This window comes from Protopterus annectens, chromosome 13.part0 (assembly GCF_019279795.1).
Source record: "Protopterus annectens isolate FY-2018-M chromosome 13.part0, PAN1.0, whole genome shotgun sequence".
In the NCBI taxonomy this organism is placed as follows: Eukaryota; Metazoa; Chordata; order Ceratodontiformes; family Protopteridae; genus Protopterus; species Protopterus annectens.
In genome coordinates, this window is record NC_056747.1 from 278,166,401 (window position 1) to 278,186,833 (window position 20,433).

Genomic DNA, 20,433 nt, shown 5'->3' on the forward strand with positions numbered 1-20,433 from the left:
TACAGGGTAGGCCATCGTCCCAGGTTCAGCCATAACACTACACCATAGTTAGGATGACTTTGCCAACCTTCTGTGCTTCAGATAAAATACCCATGATAGTGCTGTACCTCCGTCAAGCAGGGATAATGATGTAATCCCTGGCCTATACCTGCAATTCTCCATCCAATGGACAACACACCCTTGAACAAGGCTAGGAAGGATCTCTGTCTCACATGTACTGTGATGTAGATCCACAGCATTATGAGTGTCTGGGTGATATATGTGTCACTCAACACATCCCATTAATGACCGTGACAAGGTAAATGTCACCTGCCCTAGTGGTTCTGAGGGATGCAGATACAGTAGGTGAAGCATACACATGACATATGGGTTGACATGGCCTTGTATGTCAGGCACAGGTCAACACTAAACAGCAGGTATGTGGCGTAATGTGGCAGGGGTCCTACAAGTGGGGCAGCATTACACAAAATGATGTCATCCTGCATCTGTACAACAATTAACCTATGAGGGCTTCCCAGCTGCTGTAGGTGTATGGTCAGATACAGTCTGAATGGGGCAATGTAGTAAATCATAGGTGTAACACGTAATGGGTACAAGGAGACAATGACCTAGCCTGATGTAGATGTGAATCCCTGCACAAACAGGTGGGCAATGTAGAAGTCCCACACAACCACGATAGCAGCGTGTGTGTTGAATGAATGGTGACTGGCAAACTCTGTCCCCTGATCCCTGGTAATCACCCCTGTGCTGAGTGGACAGCCACCTATATGCTGGACAGGGGTGACCTAGTAGTTCTCCACAGGTATGATGTTGCATTACTTAGCATTTAGCTGTGGGACATGTCCCTGACAGCAGATATGCATATCTGGGAGGCCCCTTGAAGGATATCTGTGTCAGATGTCCGTCCCACTATGGCACCTGTTTTGCAGTCATCTACAAACAATGTTGCCCACAAAACCCCTGTGTGTGCCTGTACCGTGGAAATGTAGATGTATGACAGGAGTGGACCCACGGAAGGGCCCCATGGGACACCACTTGCGACAGGCAGTAGGTCTGACACGCTGCCAGCAACTATGACCGTGTGGGTTGTGTCACATAGACAGTTTCCAACACATTCTGTGATGTGCGTGTTCACATCCCAGCCAATGGGTTTATCAACGATACCTGAGGGGTAATGTGATGAAGGCCTTTGCCAGGTCAAGGTAGGCTGTATGGACTGCAACACCCCATCAATGGCCTCGGTGACTGTCGAAAATGTCACCCATGCTTTAAAGGCATGAACCGCCCCTGAACAAGACAAACCGTGTTGGATGCAAAGTATGTATGTCCCCTATGCAGTCATATACGAGCCGCAGTATGATCCCTCCCCATGTCTTTGCAGATAGGTCTCCTCATGGTAATGGGACAGTAATAACCAGGCTCAGTGGAGGCATTGGCCCTGTGATGTGGGACTACAGTTGCCATGCGACACAACCTGGGTACCTTACCTGAGGTGAGGCTACAAAGAAATAGCTGTCCTAACTGTGGGTCTAATACCTCAATGAGATAGTGGAGTACACAGTGGGGTCACCAGCTGGTCTCATGGATGCTATGTCCACTACCCTGGAGAGAGCATGTCCCACCTGTGTGTCACAGAACATTTGGTGACCACAAACCGCTGGTACAGACATCTCCTCATGTGTGGGGGAGGGTGTGGAGATGTCCTTACTGGACTTGTCAGCCTGTTTGTTGGCAATGTGTGTATGTTGAGTAAACTCCACCTCTTTGTGAACCCAGTCAGAGCATATGTGGGAGTGACCTCCCAGGTGTTGAGCATAGCAACTGAAGGTGGTATGATTGTCAGCCAGGTCCATGTAGGTATATCTGTGGAATGTGCCCTGGACCATGGCACGACAGTGTGTAACTCTACACATATGATGACCAAGGGTGTCATACCTCACAAGGTGTCTGCTCCACCTTGTAGTAGCCACCTCCTCGTGTTGTACATCCTGTGTATGGCTGGGGTACACCACACTGGATGCTTGGCATTGGTACAATGAACCACAGTTGGGTAAGTGAATGCCTGGTTCATGCAGTCCTGTAGGTACTGGTAGATGGCAAATGTGATTGATGCAGTGGCTGCAGTACTGTCGACCACTGGCTCAGGGTCCTTAAAGGAGACCACAGTAGTGTGCAGAATTGTGTAGTCTGCCTCTGAGCAAGCAATGTGTATGGTAACTGGCAACACTCACAGCAACGGATGCCAATAGCAGAAGCCAATGTCCAAATAACATAGATTAACTTCTGCATGATAATATGTCTTATCATACATGTATTGACACGTGTGTGCTAATTACAATTGCAAATGGTCGGTAAGACTGGCCTAAAGTTCCCGTGATGTACACAGTCTGGAGGTGTTGTTCCGATAATAAAGTGGCAATACCTCCCAATCGTGACCCCTGGGTATGAAAGTGGTTGTTAACCTGCAACATTGGATGTACACCATTGGGTTCTGGTGTCGGAAGACATGGTTCCTGTAGCACTACACAGTATGGGTAGTCAAGCAGACATCTGCGATTGCTGAACACACAGCATCAGTGAAACCCACTGCTCACAAGGACACAGTCCGACAAGCTCTACACTTTACATATGCACAGTGGTGTCCATTGTAGGACCCAAAAATTGTGGAAAGAACAGAATGATGTCTTATTTCAATGCGTACCTGAACTCATTGTCGTCACAGGTACACATATGCACATAGCGTGTTTAATGTTGCTGATAGCTGTCCATGTAATGCAGCACAGATGCACAGAAATACCCAGGGTACCGGGTCCATAGAACTGCGTCCACATCACAGTCCGCACACATGAAGGATGTGTAATGGGTACTGTCGATTGTTGCAGTCAAGGGATTCTGGGTATGTAGACTCTGGGCTCGGTGTTGTTTCGCAGGCAATCCTTTGTCCCGCCCGTGGGAGGGATGTGTCGTAGCACCTGCCTTACTCTCCGCTAATAATGCAAACCATCCACGGAGAATGCTAAATGCAGGTGTGAAATGTGTACAGCCCTATACTAGTGTCCAGTAGGCAATTGTCATGGATGGACAACCGTATGGCCAAGATGGCACCCACAACTGCAAACCGGGTAAATTACACAGCCGCGGTAAGGCATAACACAGGAAATACACATAGGGACTACAGTTGACATTCCACATACAAAGCCGGACCGTCGTGCCAACACCGGCGTACACAGCACTCAATCTGCCAGCAACAGAATGAGGAGCACCGCTACCATACAGCGGAACAGATGTGCGACCTGTGGAACACATACTAATGGCACACACACAGCGTCAAGTAGGATATGTAAACTATGGCATTCCCACCTATGAAGACAACATGGTTAAATGAAAACATAGGTAATCAACATGTTCGGTGGTGTTATATTGGAAATACGGTGGCGGATATGTCCCATTGGGATGTCTGCTGTTTATTTGAAGCAGTTGCTATCCAGCATCTCTGGATTTATGTCATTTGTTCACAGTACTAGATCACCTGGTTATGTAGCACCATGTAGAATGGGTAGTGAAACAGACATCGCGATTGGGGAACATACACCAGCAGTGAAAAGCACTGGGCAGGTGGACACAGTCCAGCAACATCTAACTTGACATATGCACATCGGTGTCCATTGTAGGACCCAAAATTCCATTCATGGAATGCCTGCTAGCTTCCTGCATTACTCACGTGATCTCATTGTCGTCACCACGTCACAGGTACACATATGCACATAGCGTGTTCAATGTTGATGATAGCTGTCCATGAAATGCAGCACACATGCACAGAAATACCCAGGGTGCGGGTCCATAGAACTGCGTCCACATCACAGTCCGCACACATGAAGGATGTGTAATGGGTACTGTCGACTGTTGCAGTCAAGGGAGTCTGGGTATGTAGAATCTGGCCTCGGTGTTGTTTAGCAGGCAATCCTTTGTCCGCCCGTGGGAGGGATGTGTGCGTAACACCTGCCTTACTCTCCGCTAATAATGCAAACCATCTACGGAGACTGCAAAATGCAGGTGTGAAATGTGTACAGCCGTATACCAGTGTCCAGTAGGCAATTCACATGGATGGACAAACGTATGACTAAGATGGCACCCATAACTGCAAACCGGTGGAATTACACTGCCGTAGTAAGGCATTACACAAGTAATACACATAGGGACTACACTTGACATTCCCCATACAACAAACACAGACAACCAGCCGATGAAGTCCAAAGCAAAGGCAGGTACTGTAGACACCGTCAGTGACCACTCAGAGCACACCAGGAATTAAATGCAGTCACCATAGTTTATTGAAGCTCTTTCGTCTGCTTCATAAGCAGACTTATTCAGAATACATACAATGCAGTCCAACCTACTACATGTAAAACCCTTAATTGGTCAGTAAATTAGATGTGCTAGGTATTAATTACATGCCTTAAAGGCAAACAAGCAAACAAACTTTACTTGGGTTACAGATTCCACACAGTGAGGACATCAGACATTGCTTGAAAGGTACATTCTTCATAGAGAAATAGAAATATATGTATATATATGAAAGATGAACCAACATAATGTTTTCCAAATGTCTGACTGTGTAAGCTACATATATATGTTCTACGGATTGTGCCAATATATTAAAGAACTACAGACACCTAGTAATATAAATGAACCATAATATACACAGATAAACCGTATGATTATGACTAATGTAAAATAGACCAACGAAATGTAAAGATTCACAATGTGGTAATGTAAATATTCATTTAGAAGGTTACTTAAATAAATCAATTCAGACATCCATGTCAAAATACTAACACAAGGCCAGCGAGGTGCCTGCCCTCACATGTACTGGGATGTTGTTCCACAGCATAGTGAGTGTCTGGGTGATGAATCTGTCCCACCAACACGTTCTATTAATGACAGTGTCAAGGTGTCGTCACCTGCCCTTGTGGTTCTGAGGGATCTAACTTCTTTAGGTGAAGCATACTCATCAGATCTGGGTTCGACATGGCCTTGTATGCCAGGCACAGGTCACCTCTGGGCAAGTGGTATGCAACTGTATACATCTGGAATTCTTTCAGTTGGTCAGTATAACACATATTCCTGAGACCCTGCATCTGTTTGTCGATGAACTGTTGGTGCCTTTCCAGCTGCTGCAGGTGTCGGGTCAGATACATTCTGAACGGGGCATTGTACCCAATCATAGGTCTAATGAGTGATGAGTACAAGGGGACAATGACCTCCCTGATCTAGATGTGAATCCCTTCATGATGATGTGGGCAATGTGGAAGGTCTACCTAACTACGTTAGCAGCGTGTGTGTCTAACGAGCGGTTAACAACAACCGGGTCCCCAGATCCCTGGTAACTCCCTCTGTGCTCAGTGGATTGCCACCTATATGGTAGCTAGGGGTAACCTTGTTCTTCCCGAAGGGTATGACTATGCATTTCCTGGCATTTAGCTGTAGGCCATGTCTCTGGCACCACTTATCCACATCTGTGAGGCACTCCTGAAGGATATCTGTGTCAGATGTGTGTCTGACTATGGCACCCAGTTTGCAGTCATCTGCAAACATTGTCACCATAACCCCCTGTGTTTGCTTGTACTTTGGAAGCGTAGATGCTGAAAAATAGTGGACCCAGGACTGAGCCCCATGGGACACCGCTTGTGACTGGCTGTGAGTATGACATGGCGCCAGCAACTATGACCATGTGTGTTCTGTGACTTAGCCAGTTTGCAACCCATATGGCGATGTATGGATATCGTTCAAGATGGCGGGTTTATCACTGATACCGAGGGGTATTGTGTCGAAGGCCTTTGCCAGGTTGAGGTAGGCTGTATGGACTGCTTTACCCTCATCAATGGCCTTGGTGACTGATCCTACAAAGTCAAACACGTCTAAAGGCATGATCTGACTTTGACCAAGCTAAACTGGGTTGTATCCAAAGTATGCGAGTCCCTATGTCTTTATCTATGAGTTCCATTATGATCCCTCTCCATGGCTTTGCAGATAAGGCTTGTCAAGCTAATGGGATGGTAATAACCAGGGTCAGTGGAGGCACCATCTATGTGAAGTGTGACTACAGTCGCCTTGTGCTACTACTCAGTGCGTATCCTGAGGTGAGGCTAAGATTAAACAGCTGTCCTAAGTGTGGGTTTAATTCCCCATAGAGTTCATGGAGTACACAGCTGGGACACCATCTGGTCCCATGGATGCTGTGTTGACTGCCTTGGAGACAGCATTTCCCACCTGTGCGTTACAGATGTTCCAGGATCTACAAGTCTCAGGTATAGATAACTCTCCATGTGGGGGAGAAAATGTTAGCACTGAACATGTCAGCCAGTATGCTGGCAATGTGTGTAGGTTCAGTCATCTTCACATCATTGTGAACCCGGTTTGAGCATATCTGGGAGTGTCCTCCCAGGTGTCCAACATAGCTAAAGAAGGACTTATGAATGTCTGTTGAGTCCTTGTTAATTTCTCTGTTGAATTTCCCTGGATGATTTCATGACAGCTTGTAGTTCTTCACATATAATGAGCAAGGGTGTGTTACCTTACAAGTATTCCGCTTTAACTTGTAGTATCTACCTCCTGTCGTTGTAGAGCTTGTTCATGGCTGGGGTCCACCAGACTGCATGCTTGTCTGTGGTACAAAGAGTCTCAGTTTTGTATGGGATTGCCTGATCCATGCAGTCCTGTAGGTGCTGGTGGAAGGCATATGTACGTGATTCAGCGGTTTGAGTGATGTTCACCACTGGCTCAGGGGCCTTAAAGGAGACCACAGTAGTGTTCAGAAGTGTGAAATCGGCTTTTGAGAAAGGCATATGTATGGTAACCGGCACCACTGTACACATGGAACATCATGGCAATACACCACGGCTGGATGTGGGTAATGCTGGACATACCCACGGCAGGCGTGGCGTTCGAGTCCGATGCCGAGGGACCACACACATAGCCGGCCTTAGGCATAGGCCAAGTAGGCAGCCGTCTAGGGCGTTGCTCTACTCGGGCACCTTTCCAGACTTTGTTTGGTGTAGGTAGACCAGGAGGGTAGCGGGTGATGTTGCGGTGGCAACTTCTGCCTAGGGCACCACTTAACCTAAGGCCACTCTTCCGTGGGTAATACAGCAGTACCCACACCCAGGCGGGTCATTGCTAGTATGGCATATCATCTATGGCAAGAAACCATATATTCCCAGACATAATGGCACAGCATAATGCCTGTCCGCCGCCCAAGCGCAGACATCGTCACCAGCGGCGGTGCGGGCGTACTGCGCGAGATGTCCGTTACCAATGTCGACATTGTCTCGCTTTGTGAAACAAACTCCACATAGCGATTCAATACTAAACAGCGACGGAGAACCCGATGTCCCCGTGGCTGAGCTGTTCAACCTGTTCCGCCATGTTAAATGTGTGTAGCACAGCGGAACCGGCCCAAACCAAGCAACGGACATGTCTGTGGCTCAGTGAAAGCCGTCACGCAATGGTAAACCCATGTAATATTGCGACACAGGTCATACATACCGAGGGTTAGTAATGGAAATAGGTCCGTTCGACCAGACCGTGTGCAATTAGTATAACAAGATCTACAACGGGTACACCGGCCAATCGGCGCACACGGTTATGAATAATTGGGGGGGGTGACATGGTACCATAGACACGGACAAAACGTGCCCATGTGACTCATCTAACATTCGTACCACGGTCAGGGCAGTTCCGTACACTGGGCGGACAAGACCAAACCCAAAGCACCGCAGGAACACCCGGCCAACCCAACGCCTGTATGCGTGGGGATATAAGCACCTGTCATCTGAACGAACCTGCGGTCACGACATATGCATCCTGGGCCATGGCGAGGGAATAAGGAATGTTTAACATGCAGTACCGCACCTTTCCCAGCAGGAGAATGGATGCCTGTGGCGTGCGTGAGTGCGGGGGATATGTAAATGTACTTAAGTACCATGGGTATGCATATTAATGACACCGAACAGCTAGCGTGTAGTGGTCACAGTAACTGGCAAGCGTGAATGCAGTCACGTTTGAATTACGACTATGGAACATATAGATGTGAGCGTATGCGTAATCGTCCATGCTGCAAAGACTGTTACATGTATAAAGTTGTAAGTGCGTTCTGCACCGTCCGTCAACGGATCAGACATATGTTACGGAATAGTCACAACTAACACAAAACACGTAACCACACAGACCCAGTAAACATATATAAACAGAATACGGATATGCGTAATGCGCCTGCGCGTAACCCACAATTAGGAAATGCGGTGTGCGTGTGCGTGTGTGATCCACTGGAAGCAGGGAAGGTTAAGGATGTGTCCTCCACTCATTTACATTCATAATTGTAAAATATATGCTTAAATAGTACTTACTGATTCCATGCTTTGGAATCGTAATGCTACAATTATACACATTGATATAAAATATCCTGATCAACACACTACATTCTAAGGTTTACTCACAACAATTATCAACTATGTTTCAAGATACTGATTGTATTGACCAATATTGTATTTATATTAACACATTGTTGTCGTATTATTGTTTCCATGAAGTAATGTATGCAACACTGATTTGTATATGTCACGTTATAATCAAGACTTGTAGCACTGTCCACTTAACTATGAGCAGGTTTATTGATTATTTGACTTTAAACTGACTCTGAAGGAAGTGTATAAGGGACAACTATGTAATGCATTTCGTGCTCGGCGATGCCCCATGTTAGTAGGTGAAAGAGCTGAGTATCGTTTGACTGTGGAGTCTATCGTTTTTGTCATTGTCTGTGTTGGCGGATATATGTTCAATAATGTCGTTTATGAAGCTGGGCAGGGCGCAAGGTTTGCTGTATTTCCGCTTACTGGCACGTGGATATAGATAGGCCAAGTAATACATAATATGGGTAGTCAAGCAGACATCCACGATTGGGGAACATACAGCGGCAGTCAAAACCACTGGCCAGATGGTGACAGTCCAACACGTTCTACACTTTACATATGCACATCGGTGTCCATTGTAGGACTCCAAAAATAGTTGCGTTTACACCTTGACTCGTTGTGATCGGCCAGACAGAGTGTCAGCCGTGACTACGGCACAGCTAGACATGCACCACCAGCGTGTTTAAGGTTGATGATACCTGTCCATGAAATGCAGGACATATGAACAGAAATCCCCAGATTGTCGTGTCCATAGAAGTCGTCCACATCCCAGTCCGCACACATGAAGGATGTGTAATGCGTGCCGTGGGGGTTTGCAGCCATGGGATCCTGGGTATGCAAAATGGGGCTCGGTGTTGTTTGGCAGATAATCCGTTGTCCGCCCGTGGGAGGGCTGTGGGTATAGCACGTGCCTTAGTCCCCACTAAGGATGCAAAGCATCCACTGGGTAATGCTAAAAGCAGGTGTAAAATGTGTTCAGCCCTACATCAGTGTCCAGTAGGCAATTCCATGGATGGACAAGTGTACGACCAAGATGGCACCTATAACTGGACACCTGGTGGAATTACACAGCTGCGGTAAGGCATAACACAGGAAATACATTAGGGACTACAGTAGACACTCCCCATACAAAGTCAGACCGCCGTGCGAATACCGGCGTACACAGCACTCGATCTGCCAGCAACAACATGAGGATCACTCGCTTCCATACTGCGGAACAAATGGGCGACCTGTGGAACACATACTAATGGCATACTAACAACCTCAACTACGAAGGTCATACGATGTTTCAACACTAAGCGTTCCGCATATAACGAACATGCTTCAATGAATAAATAGGGTATGCATGTTCTGTCTGTTTTATATTGACAATACAGTGGCGTATATGTCCTACTGGGCCTTCTGAGGATTACTTAAAGCACTTGCCAACCTGCAGCATTACATCAATACCATTTGGGTTAATCGTAGTAGAACATGGGTTTCGTAGCACAACATAATATGTGTAGTCAAACAGACATCCTTGAGTGGGAACATACAGCAGCGGTCACAACCACTGGCCAGATGGACACAGCCCAACATGTTCTACATTTTACATATGCACATTTGTGTCCATTGTAGGACCCAAAAATTTCTCCTTTTGCAGCGCCAACTGGGTGCAAGCGGAAGACCAAGATGAACTACAGCCGTGACTACGGCACAGCTACATATATGCACCGCCAGCGTGTTCAAGGTTGATGACAACTGTCCATGAAATGCGGGACATATGCACAGAAATCCACAGATTGTCGAGTCCACAGATGTGCGTCCACATCCCATTCCAGCACACATGGAGGATTTGCTATGGGTACTGTCGAGGGTTGCAGCCATGGGATCGTGGGTATGCAGAAATGGGTGTTGGAGATGATTGGCAGATGATCCATTGTCCGCCCGTGGGAGGATGTGGGTACAGAACATGCCTTACCACCCACCAATACTGACAATCATCCACGGAGAATGCTACATGCAGCTGTGAAATGGGTACAGCCCTACACCAGTGTCAGTAGGCATTTCCCAAGGATGGACAAGCGTCGGACAAGATGGCACCCATAATAGCAAACCTGGTGCAATCACACAGCCGTAGTAAGGCATAACACAGGAAATACAGATGGAAACAACAGTAGACACATCCCGTAGACATCCATCCTGCCGTGCGAATCCCGGCGTACACAGCAGCCAAGGTGCTAGCAAGTATGTGGGGATCAGCCGCTTCCACTCGGCGGAACATACGGGCGACCTGTGGAACACATATTAATGGCACACCAACAACGTCAACTAGGAAGGTCATACTATGGTTAAAATATGGCGTTCCCACACATAAATAACATACTGTCATGAATAAATAGGTTCTACATGTACCGGCTGTGTTATAATGACAATACAGTGGCGGATAGTTCACAATGGTACCTCTGAGGATTACTTAAAGCAGTTGCCAACCTGCAGTACTACAGTAACACCATATGGGTAAATTGTGGAAGGACACGGGTTCCGTAGCACTACATAATATGGGTAGGCAGACAGACATCCGGGACTGGGGAACATACGGCGGCAGTCAAACCCACTGGCGAATGGACACAGTCCAACATGTTCTACACTTTACATATGCACATCGGTGTCCATTGCAGGACCCAAAAATTTCTCCTTAAGTAAGTGTGGGCAGCATAGTGTGAACCAGAAGAGGTGACAGCCGTGACTACGGCACAGGTAGATATATGCACCACAAGCGTCTTCAAGGGTGATGACAACCGTCCATGAAATGCAGGACATATGAATAGGACTCCCCAGGCTGCTGCGTCCATACGTGCGTTCACATCCCATTTCCGCACACATGAAGGGTGTGCAAGGGGTACTGTCGAGGGTTGCAGACATGGGATCATGGGTATGCAAATTGGGTGTCGGTGTGGATTGGCAGATGATTCGTTGTCCCGCCCCGTGTGCGGGGCGTGGCCATGGCATATTCGTTACACCGCAATAATAATGCCGATCATCCACCGGAAATGGAGAATGCAGCTGTGAAATGTTTACAGCCCTATACTAGTGTCCAGTAGGCAGTTCCCATGGATGGACAAGCGTCGGCCAAGATGGCACCCATAGCTGCAAACCTGGGGAATCCACAGCTGTTGCAAGGCATAACCCAGGAAATACAGATAGGGACTACAGTAGACACTCCCCATACAAAGCCAGACCGCTGGGCAGATACCGGCGTACACAGCACTCAATCTGCCAGCACATCAATGGGGATCCTGCGCTTCCATACAGTGGAACAGATGGGTGACCTGTGTAAACATACCAATGGCACAATCTCAGCGTCTGCTGGGAATGACATACGATGGTCAAACTATGGCGTTCCCACCAATGAAAGACATCCTTCGGTGAATTAATAGGATTGATGTCAATAGACCATGGCAAACACCCAATGAACAGGAAAGACTTGCTGGCACCCTATGGCCACAAACCATGTCACACATAGGTAGATGGAACAGTCAACTTAAACATTTCGTCCACGACCGTCGCATATGGTATCCAAAGGTACTTCATAGACATGTATGCGCTATCACCCGTAGGCCCGTGAGACTTACACATAACATGGAAGTATCCAAGCTTTAAATGTCACCCTTACACTTCCATTTGTCACTTTCTATGCGAACAATGAACATGTAGCCACAGCATAGAAAGCACAGGCACTGCTAACGAAACACACACATGTCAACATCACAGAAAGCATACTATGAACACCGTATTACATGATATTGTACTATGAAACACAAACAAACCAGCAACCTGCGGCAAGAATAGTCCCGTAGTTCGACACAACACAAGTCTTCGTAACATTTAAACAGTTTATTAAAACATGCAGCGTTTTCGTTGTTTCCACAACGTCTGCAGAAAAAGCAAAGTCTAAGAATGTTCACAATCAACAATGTGAGTCTTAACAAGATTTTAAATATCACATTGTTGATTGTGAACAGTTTAAATTGCTTTTTCAGAAAAGTGAAACACACACACACGGAAGGGACGGAGGCGAACCTCGCCTATCTACATGAACTCACTACAGTATGAAGCATTTACAGAGCAGCTACGAGTTTACTGAACAGGCTGTCAGAGGCATACTTGTAGGCTGGTGTCATCACCCGCCAGACAATAGTTGGCAATAGCCAAGGTATGAGTTGCGGTGCGTCTAAAAGCGTGTTCATTCGCAGAGGCAGCTGGAAACACACACACACACACACACACGGAAGGGGCGGAGGCGAACCTCGCCTATCTACATGAACTTACTACAGTATGAAGCATTTACAGAGCAGCTACCGAGTTTACTGAAGAGGCTGTCAGAGGCATACTTGTAGGCTGGTGGCGTCACCCGCCAAGACAATAGTTGGCAATAGCCAAGGTATGTGTTGCGGGCGTCTAAAAGCATGTTCATTCGCAGAGGCAGCTGGAAACACACACACACACACACACACGGAAGGGGCGGAGGCGAACCTCGCCTATCTACATGAACTTACTACAGTATGAAGCATTTACAGAGCAGCTACGAGTTTACTGAACAGGCTGTCAGAGGCATACTTGTAGGCTGGTGACATCACCCGCAAGACAATAGTTGGCAATAGCCAAGGTATGTGTTGCGGGCGTCTAAAAGCATGTTCATTCGCAGAGGCAGCTGGAAACACACACACACACACACACACACGGAAGGGGCGGGAGGCGAACCTCGCCTATCTACATGAACTTACTACAGTATGAAGCATTTACAGAGCAGCTACCGAGTTTACTGAAGTGGCTGTCAGAGGCATACTTGTAGGCTGGTGACATCACCCGCAAGACAATAGTTGGCAATAGCCAAGATTTGTGTTGCGGGCGCCTAAAAGCATGTTAATTCGCAGAGGCAGCTGGAAACACACACACACACACACACACACACACACACACGGAAGGGCGGAGGCGAACCTCGCCTATCTACATGAACACACTACAGTATGAAGCATTTACAGAGCAGCTACGAGTTTACTGAGCAGGCGCTGTCAGGAGGCATACCCCTCGTGGGTGGTATCATTTGCAGAGGCAATGCGCCCGATCGGGAGTTAGGTCAGAGTCGCCAGTCACGCGGCCTGTTACCATCCCAAGGTCGCCGTGCAGTAACTGCGTTAGTGCTGCAGTCGGGAATACCAAGTAACTACTGATCAGTACATCACTGCCTACTGGGCATGCTCAGACACTTAGACTCGGCACAGAGCAGACATGCATACACATGGTGCGGCGGCATGGGTGGCGGAATGTGGACCGTCGTGTGTGTCCAGCCACACAACAGAAACCTGGCCATGCCACAGGCGTGGCCGTTGCGAAGGATACAGGCATGCACCGGGTATAACTGCAGTCGGCGGCGGTGTGCACTGTGGTGTGTGTCTATGTACACAGCTGCCTCCTGGCCCTGCTCAGACACTTAGAGTCGGCACACCGCACACATGCATACACATGGTGCGGCGGCATGGGTGGCGGAATGTGGACCGTCGTGTGTGTCCAGCCACACAACAACCGGCCATGCCACAGACATGGCCGTTGCAGCGAGGAATATCTAGGTGCAATTAACCATGTGTAGGACTGGCCTACAGTTTGTTGCATGCTACAGACAACCCTCCCAAACACAGGCTACCTGCACAGATGTCCTGAGGACACTGGTGAGTGGGCATGCTCTCACAACAGCACCGTATTGGGTGACATGAACCACCCATACATAGACTGGGAACATTAGCCATGGCACAACACACTCGCCACGGTCACAGGTGTTCTCACACCTGGCCACTGTTAAACAGCCATGCACCATACATACTAGGGGGGGATGTCTGACAGTTCTGCCCATCACACATGGTGAGGATATGCCCCACACAGGATGTACAGCCCTCAATGGTGATGCCAGACCGTATAGTGGATCCACTGGTCATCCACATCCTGTAACCAACACCGGCATGAGGGACCTAAGTGATGACCTCTCCACAACAAACCACACACATCATACGACCGGTGTGGTACCCTACAAGTCCTCCATGCCAGTGTTGAACCCAGGCCAGACCGGCAACCGCCTAACGAATGCATTCTCTGAGCACCCACATGCATGTCTGCAACAGGCAAACATGATAACATCAGGACCTTGTCCACCACAGGTAGGCACATGGTGTGGTGGACCCCAGCCACTGACTAGCTGTACATCAACAGTTGGAGCTAATACATGACAGAGCAATGTCAATACCAAGGAAACCATCTCCCATTCATACCGGCGTCACCATACGGCCACACATACAATCATCCACGGCCGCTTGTGGGAGTGGTACTGCAGAGGGCACATGAGACAACCATAGGGCCTTCCTTAACTGTGGTAAGGACATGGTTGGGGGCACACAGACTTGGCTGGAAATGGTCCAGAATGGTACAATGGTCACTGCACCCACAGACATTGTCTGCAAACCAGCGGACATGTTCCATGCATACATCCCACCCCAAGAGGGACATATCCATCCACCAGAGTGTAGCCTCCCAAACATCTCATATGGCCTGGGTGATCCCATATCTCTATGGCGGTTGACACAGCACCAATGGGCACCGATGGTGTCCCTGGCTGTGTGCTACCCATCCTCATTGAGGGCCTCGGCCCACACATGCGACCACTGTGTCATGTTAGCCTTACTATGGGCTATGTCCCCAATGGATGGCATATGGCATCTGTGGTCCCACTATGCCAGGGTAGTGCTCTTATGGACTGTAGACAGCCACACCCTATCCGCTTGACAAGCCTTGTCTGCAAAGCTGTGGGGAGGTCCATACAGGTGCCCATGGATACAGACAGCGGTGTACAGCCAATACGGAACATACCCACAACAACATAGTCAAGGCGGATCCTGCCTCCCGAACCTGCTCGTCCTGTCTGGAGTGGTCACCAAGGCCATTGATGGGGATACGTGGGTTTGCACACAGTACCATGACCTGGTGGGGCGTTCAGAGCACACTACACATGGGACTCATGGAAAGGCTCGCCAGCATACATGTGGGGACATATGTCACCCGATGCTTCTCAGAAAGGTTGGAGGTCACACCACACAGGGTTGGTGTTCCTGGTGCCTTGTCACACTCATATCTGGTCTCCAGTGGAGGCCCACAGGGCTCAGTCCTGGGCCCCTGCCATATGGCATTCGACCTTCCAATGTGCATGCAATCATAGGTATTGTGGCAGACAAGGTATGCAGATGACTACGCACCGGCCACCATACCCAACACCCCATGTGACACGGACATCCACCTAGGGCGTCATAGACATGGATAACTGGTGCCAGAGCCATGGCCTGCTACTACATGCCAGAGAAGGTGCAGACCTACCCAGTGTGAAGGACATGTTCGGCCCAATGTCACATGTAGGTGGTAAGCCATTCCAGATGGTGGACATGTTCATGGAAATGGCTACGACACCTGTCGTTAACATCTGTCAACACACACAATGGCAATGTGGGTGTGAAGACATTCCACTGTGGCCTCCTGGTCTGGAAGGAATCGCATCGACATCAGGGGTGTTCATTGTACCCTGTACACATCACACACCAGAGCAATCACTGCGTACATTGGCTCATCTCCCCTGTAGCTGTCCTGACGCCTGCAGCACTCGGAAGGACATAAGCGTTACAAAAGGGGGGGGTGGCGGTGCTAGGACATGTGTCACAAGCTGCACGACCAAGGGGACTCCGGCTGTAAACCTTCACAGCACATCTGCTCTGTGGTGATCTGTGCCTGGCATACACGGCCATGTCTGACCTGGGTGACATGGGCATATTCCACTTCCTAGGCTCCAGGCAAACACGGGCACAGAAGCGACTGTCACACACATCACCACAAAGATGAGTGTGGCGTGCTCGGGGAACAGCGTCAGCGGCGGAGACCCCCTACAACACGTAGAGGAGTGCCAGCCCATGTGAAGGAAAGGCACTGACTGCCTTCGTCCAGGAGTAATAATGACGTGTGGATGTGTGGATATAGTTATCGCCAGGCATCATCTGTGTGTCAGTGCTGGACGAGGGACTGGGGACTGATGGATGTGGCATCCCCATCCTGAGGGGTGTTAGCAGCCACACACAGTCATGCTAGGTCCACACATGTCGTAGGGCACATACCCTGTTATGTACATGTGCGCCTATGTTCCTATGTAGGGGTCCATGCCGAGTGCGGGTACCTGTGCTATGCTGATGTTGCCAGACATGCCTGTGGGGTGGGGAACTAATTACAGTGCTCCCAGTAGGCACATGCAAGTACACCATCATTGTCATACGGGTTAACTGAACCAACATGGTGCTACACATGTAACCACCACACATACTGTGTACACAGATCAATGAATGCTGCACCTGTCCTGCATGGTATGTCTGCTGCATGATGTCAGTGCACAACCCACATCACATACACACCTGTCACCAGCCATACACACACACCACAACATACACATCACGTACTATGCGGACACAGGTATCACATACACCTCTCACTATCTTGTCCACCCTGTGCATCAGAATATGTTTGCATAACCATGCACTGATGGTGTAGCTCACAGTTATGCGGCAGAGACTTCATCATATGCACAGGGTGATATGTGTGCCACAGGCATAGGCTGTACCAATGGATGACATCATGTGTGTGTGTAAGGGCCTGTGCATTGACTGGGCATGACTGTGTACATTGCATGTGGGTGTGGTGGAGCCCTACAGTCGTGTTTGCTGTGTGTGGGTTTGTGTGTACACAGTTCAGTCATCTGTGATGCCTACACGGGGTATGCTTGGCAGCCCCAGACTGTACAGTGCAGGTGTTACGGCTCACTGTGTCCGCCTGCAGCGGCGTGACCCGTGCCTGCCTGGGGTCGCAGGCGCGACCGGTGTAGGTACAGACAGTCCACTCTCCGATGTCACATGTCCGCTGGAAGCGTGCCCATGCCGGGCCGTCCAGGGCCACGTCCACGTGGCCTGCTCTGTCCTGGTGTGGTCGGTGTAGTAGCAGCTGCACTGCTGCTGCTACCAGCACTGGGTGGGTGGGCATGGGAGGTGGCACGCGCTGACCTGCACCAAGTGGTGTTGCTGGCCTCGCCCACGTGCCCTATGCCTCACCCCTACCTGGTGTTCCTGCACGGACAGCCCACGCTCAAGGATGGCCATGCCTCGGTCGAGGATACCAGCCATCTCACCCAATCTCCTATCCAGAACATCGGCAAGATGCTGTTGGGCATTCGCCAATGCCTGGATGTTGTCATTCAAGGAGCGGATTGCAGACCTCTTCATCCTCGGCCTTTCCTGGTGCTGCCGTCCTGTGCGTGCCTGCGCCGCCATTACAGCCTGGAACATGCGTCTGGTTATACCAGCTGCTGCACCATATGCGGCAGGTGTATGTCTAGCGGTGCTCCCCTACGAGCAGCACCTGCCACATGCCTGCGTGGCACTGCACCAGTCATTACACTGGCAACATCGTGTGTACCCACACCTTCTGCAGCCACCACACATTCCTGCTCGGTGCCAACAGGCGGCTGACTGACCGTCATCTATGGGCAGCGGTGTTGGGGTATGTGTCGGCATCGAACCGTGTTCAGGGATGAAGGGGCGTAAGTGTGATGTTCTCCAATGCCACTGTGTGTGCCTGTGGCGCCCCTGCCTGTGCCTCATGCACATGGTCATCACCACTAGTATCTGTGGGGACACTAGCATCAGCTGGACGCGGGAGGGAACTCACCTACAGCACCTGTCAATACAAAGGCATACCGTCAGTTACAATACACACACACACACACACACACACACACACACACACACACACACACACACACACAGACATCATGCATGTGATAATGCAGGTGGCATGCAGCATTCACACACCACAGACCAGTGAATGTAGACCAGACATTCCTAGTGGCAGTATGCACACTGCCCTGGTGGGAACAGTACAACAGGCAGGTGTCTTTTAGTAGGCATGCAGTACACACATTCATGGTAGTTTGCATGCATCGCCGTGATACACCGTGTGGCCGCGGGTGTGTTGACAGTACACATGTCTGCCGACACTATGTCATGTACACCGCATACATGTGTGGTATCATGTGGACATGTGACGATGGTGTCCCACTGCATGCAGCACATCACAATGGCTGTCATGGTGCAGTGTTATGTGTACAGTCTACAGATACAATGTATGGGTAACAGGGATGTCTGTGCAGGTGCGGTTGGTGTGAGCTGTGTACATAGCTGTACAGTGTGGAGTCTCGGCACTGTGCCACTGCACAGTAGCAGGACACAGTTATGTTTCTGTGTGATCGTGACCTGGGCGCATTACATTGCCATGTCTGTAAGTCGGTTCATCCGCTCAGCAGCACGTATGTGGTGGATATTGGAGGCACCTGTAGTAGCTGTGGAGAGGCATTCCATGTCAGTGGTGTACTACATCGGATGTCCAGGGGGGCCACTACAGTGATGAGCCCACTATGTGTGTACAGGGTGCAATGGTGACTACCCACTGTGGATGTACTGTGTGGCAACATGCCTGTAGGTATCGACCATGGCCTTGTCTGTCTGGGTCATTGACAATTGTGTGTGGTGGACATCGTGCACATGGCCCTGTGGTGGCCCATGTGACATACAACCATACTAGTGTAAGGTGTCACATTCCCTACAGATATGCAGACAGTGTGGATGTCTGCTATGTCGTGCATAGGTCATGTCATGGTGTGAAACTGTTGCAGCCAGACATCCACGTGCATGGGACATGGCATGTGCCATGTCTGGCGTGTGCACCCGATGCAGGGGCATAGGTCACATTGGTAACACCTGTGCTCTGGCAAGATCACAGCTCACTATGTGGTACTGTGTGCATACTGCAGAGGCATACCGATGCATACTACACATGCAGCCATTGTGGAACACCTACACCATTGTATGCATAGCTGAATGCACGTAACACACCAATAGGTCGTGTGGTGTCATGCCACTCTACGCTAATGGTTGTATCTACTGTACATGGGTGGTGTGTGTGTCGGGTGGTGCAACCTGTATACCGTGACTGGGGCACACACAGGTGTGCATGTCATGCCTGGACACATGGGGAATATCAATACACCATATCATGCCTTTGACTAGCAACAGACTTACCTGCAACAGACCCTTGTGTTTGCGGCACGCCAGGCGTACCTGTAAAGGGATGACACAAAGGTATACACATTATCCATTACTATCGCCACAGTCAGCAGTGTGCATGTCACATCATGCATCTGTGAGTTAGCATGTGCTATGCACATGTCTGCTAACACAACATAGCATACTGTAGTATCGTCCTGTGTAACCATATACCTGGCATGTATTGCTATATTATGTGTTGTACTATGACACCCACCCCCACGTCACTTATCATACAAACATGCATCCCTGACTTACCATGCAGCTCCAAGCTCATAGTTCGGGAGACACCCACCTCCACGATGGGCGCATGGGTTTCTGCGTGTTGCTCGTGGGTGTCCCCAGACTGGCCAGGAGCTCCTCCGTGGCTGTGAGTGGGGGCTGGGTTGGTGGCCCACCACCTGTCCCACGTTGTTGTCTGGCGATTGCAGCGGCACGCTGTCTTGCATGCTGGATCAGGTCTGTGCAGTGCCTGCGGATCTGCTGATAAGTGCGGTTGTATCCGCCCAGGCTGTTCACCCTCCTGCACATCTCCTCCCACATCTCCTGTCGTTCCTGTGCCTGCTGTGGCACATGACTGAATAAGACATCATGATTAGTATGGAGGTATGGGATGATCACCTCCTCCTCCTGTCGACTGAAAGCGGGAAGCCGGGCTGGTGGCATTATCTGTAAGACATAATGATGGTGGCAGGTCACATTTACACTGCTGTGCTGGCATACTGTTGGAAATACATTGCTATGACAAGTAC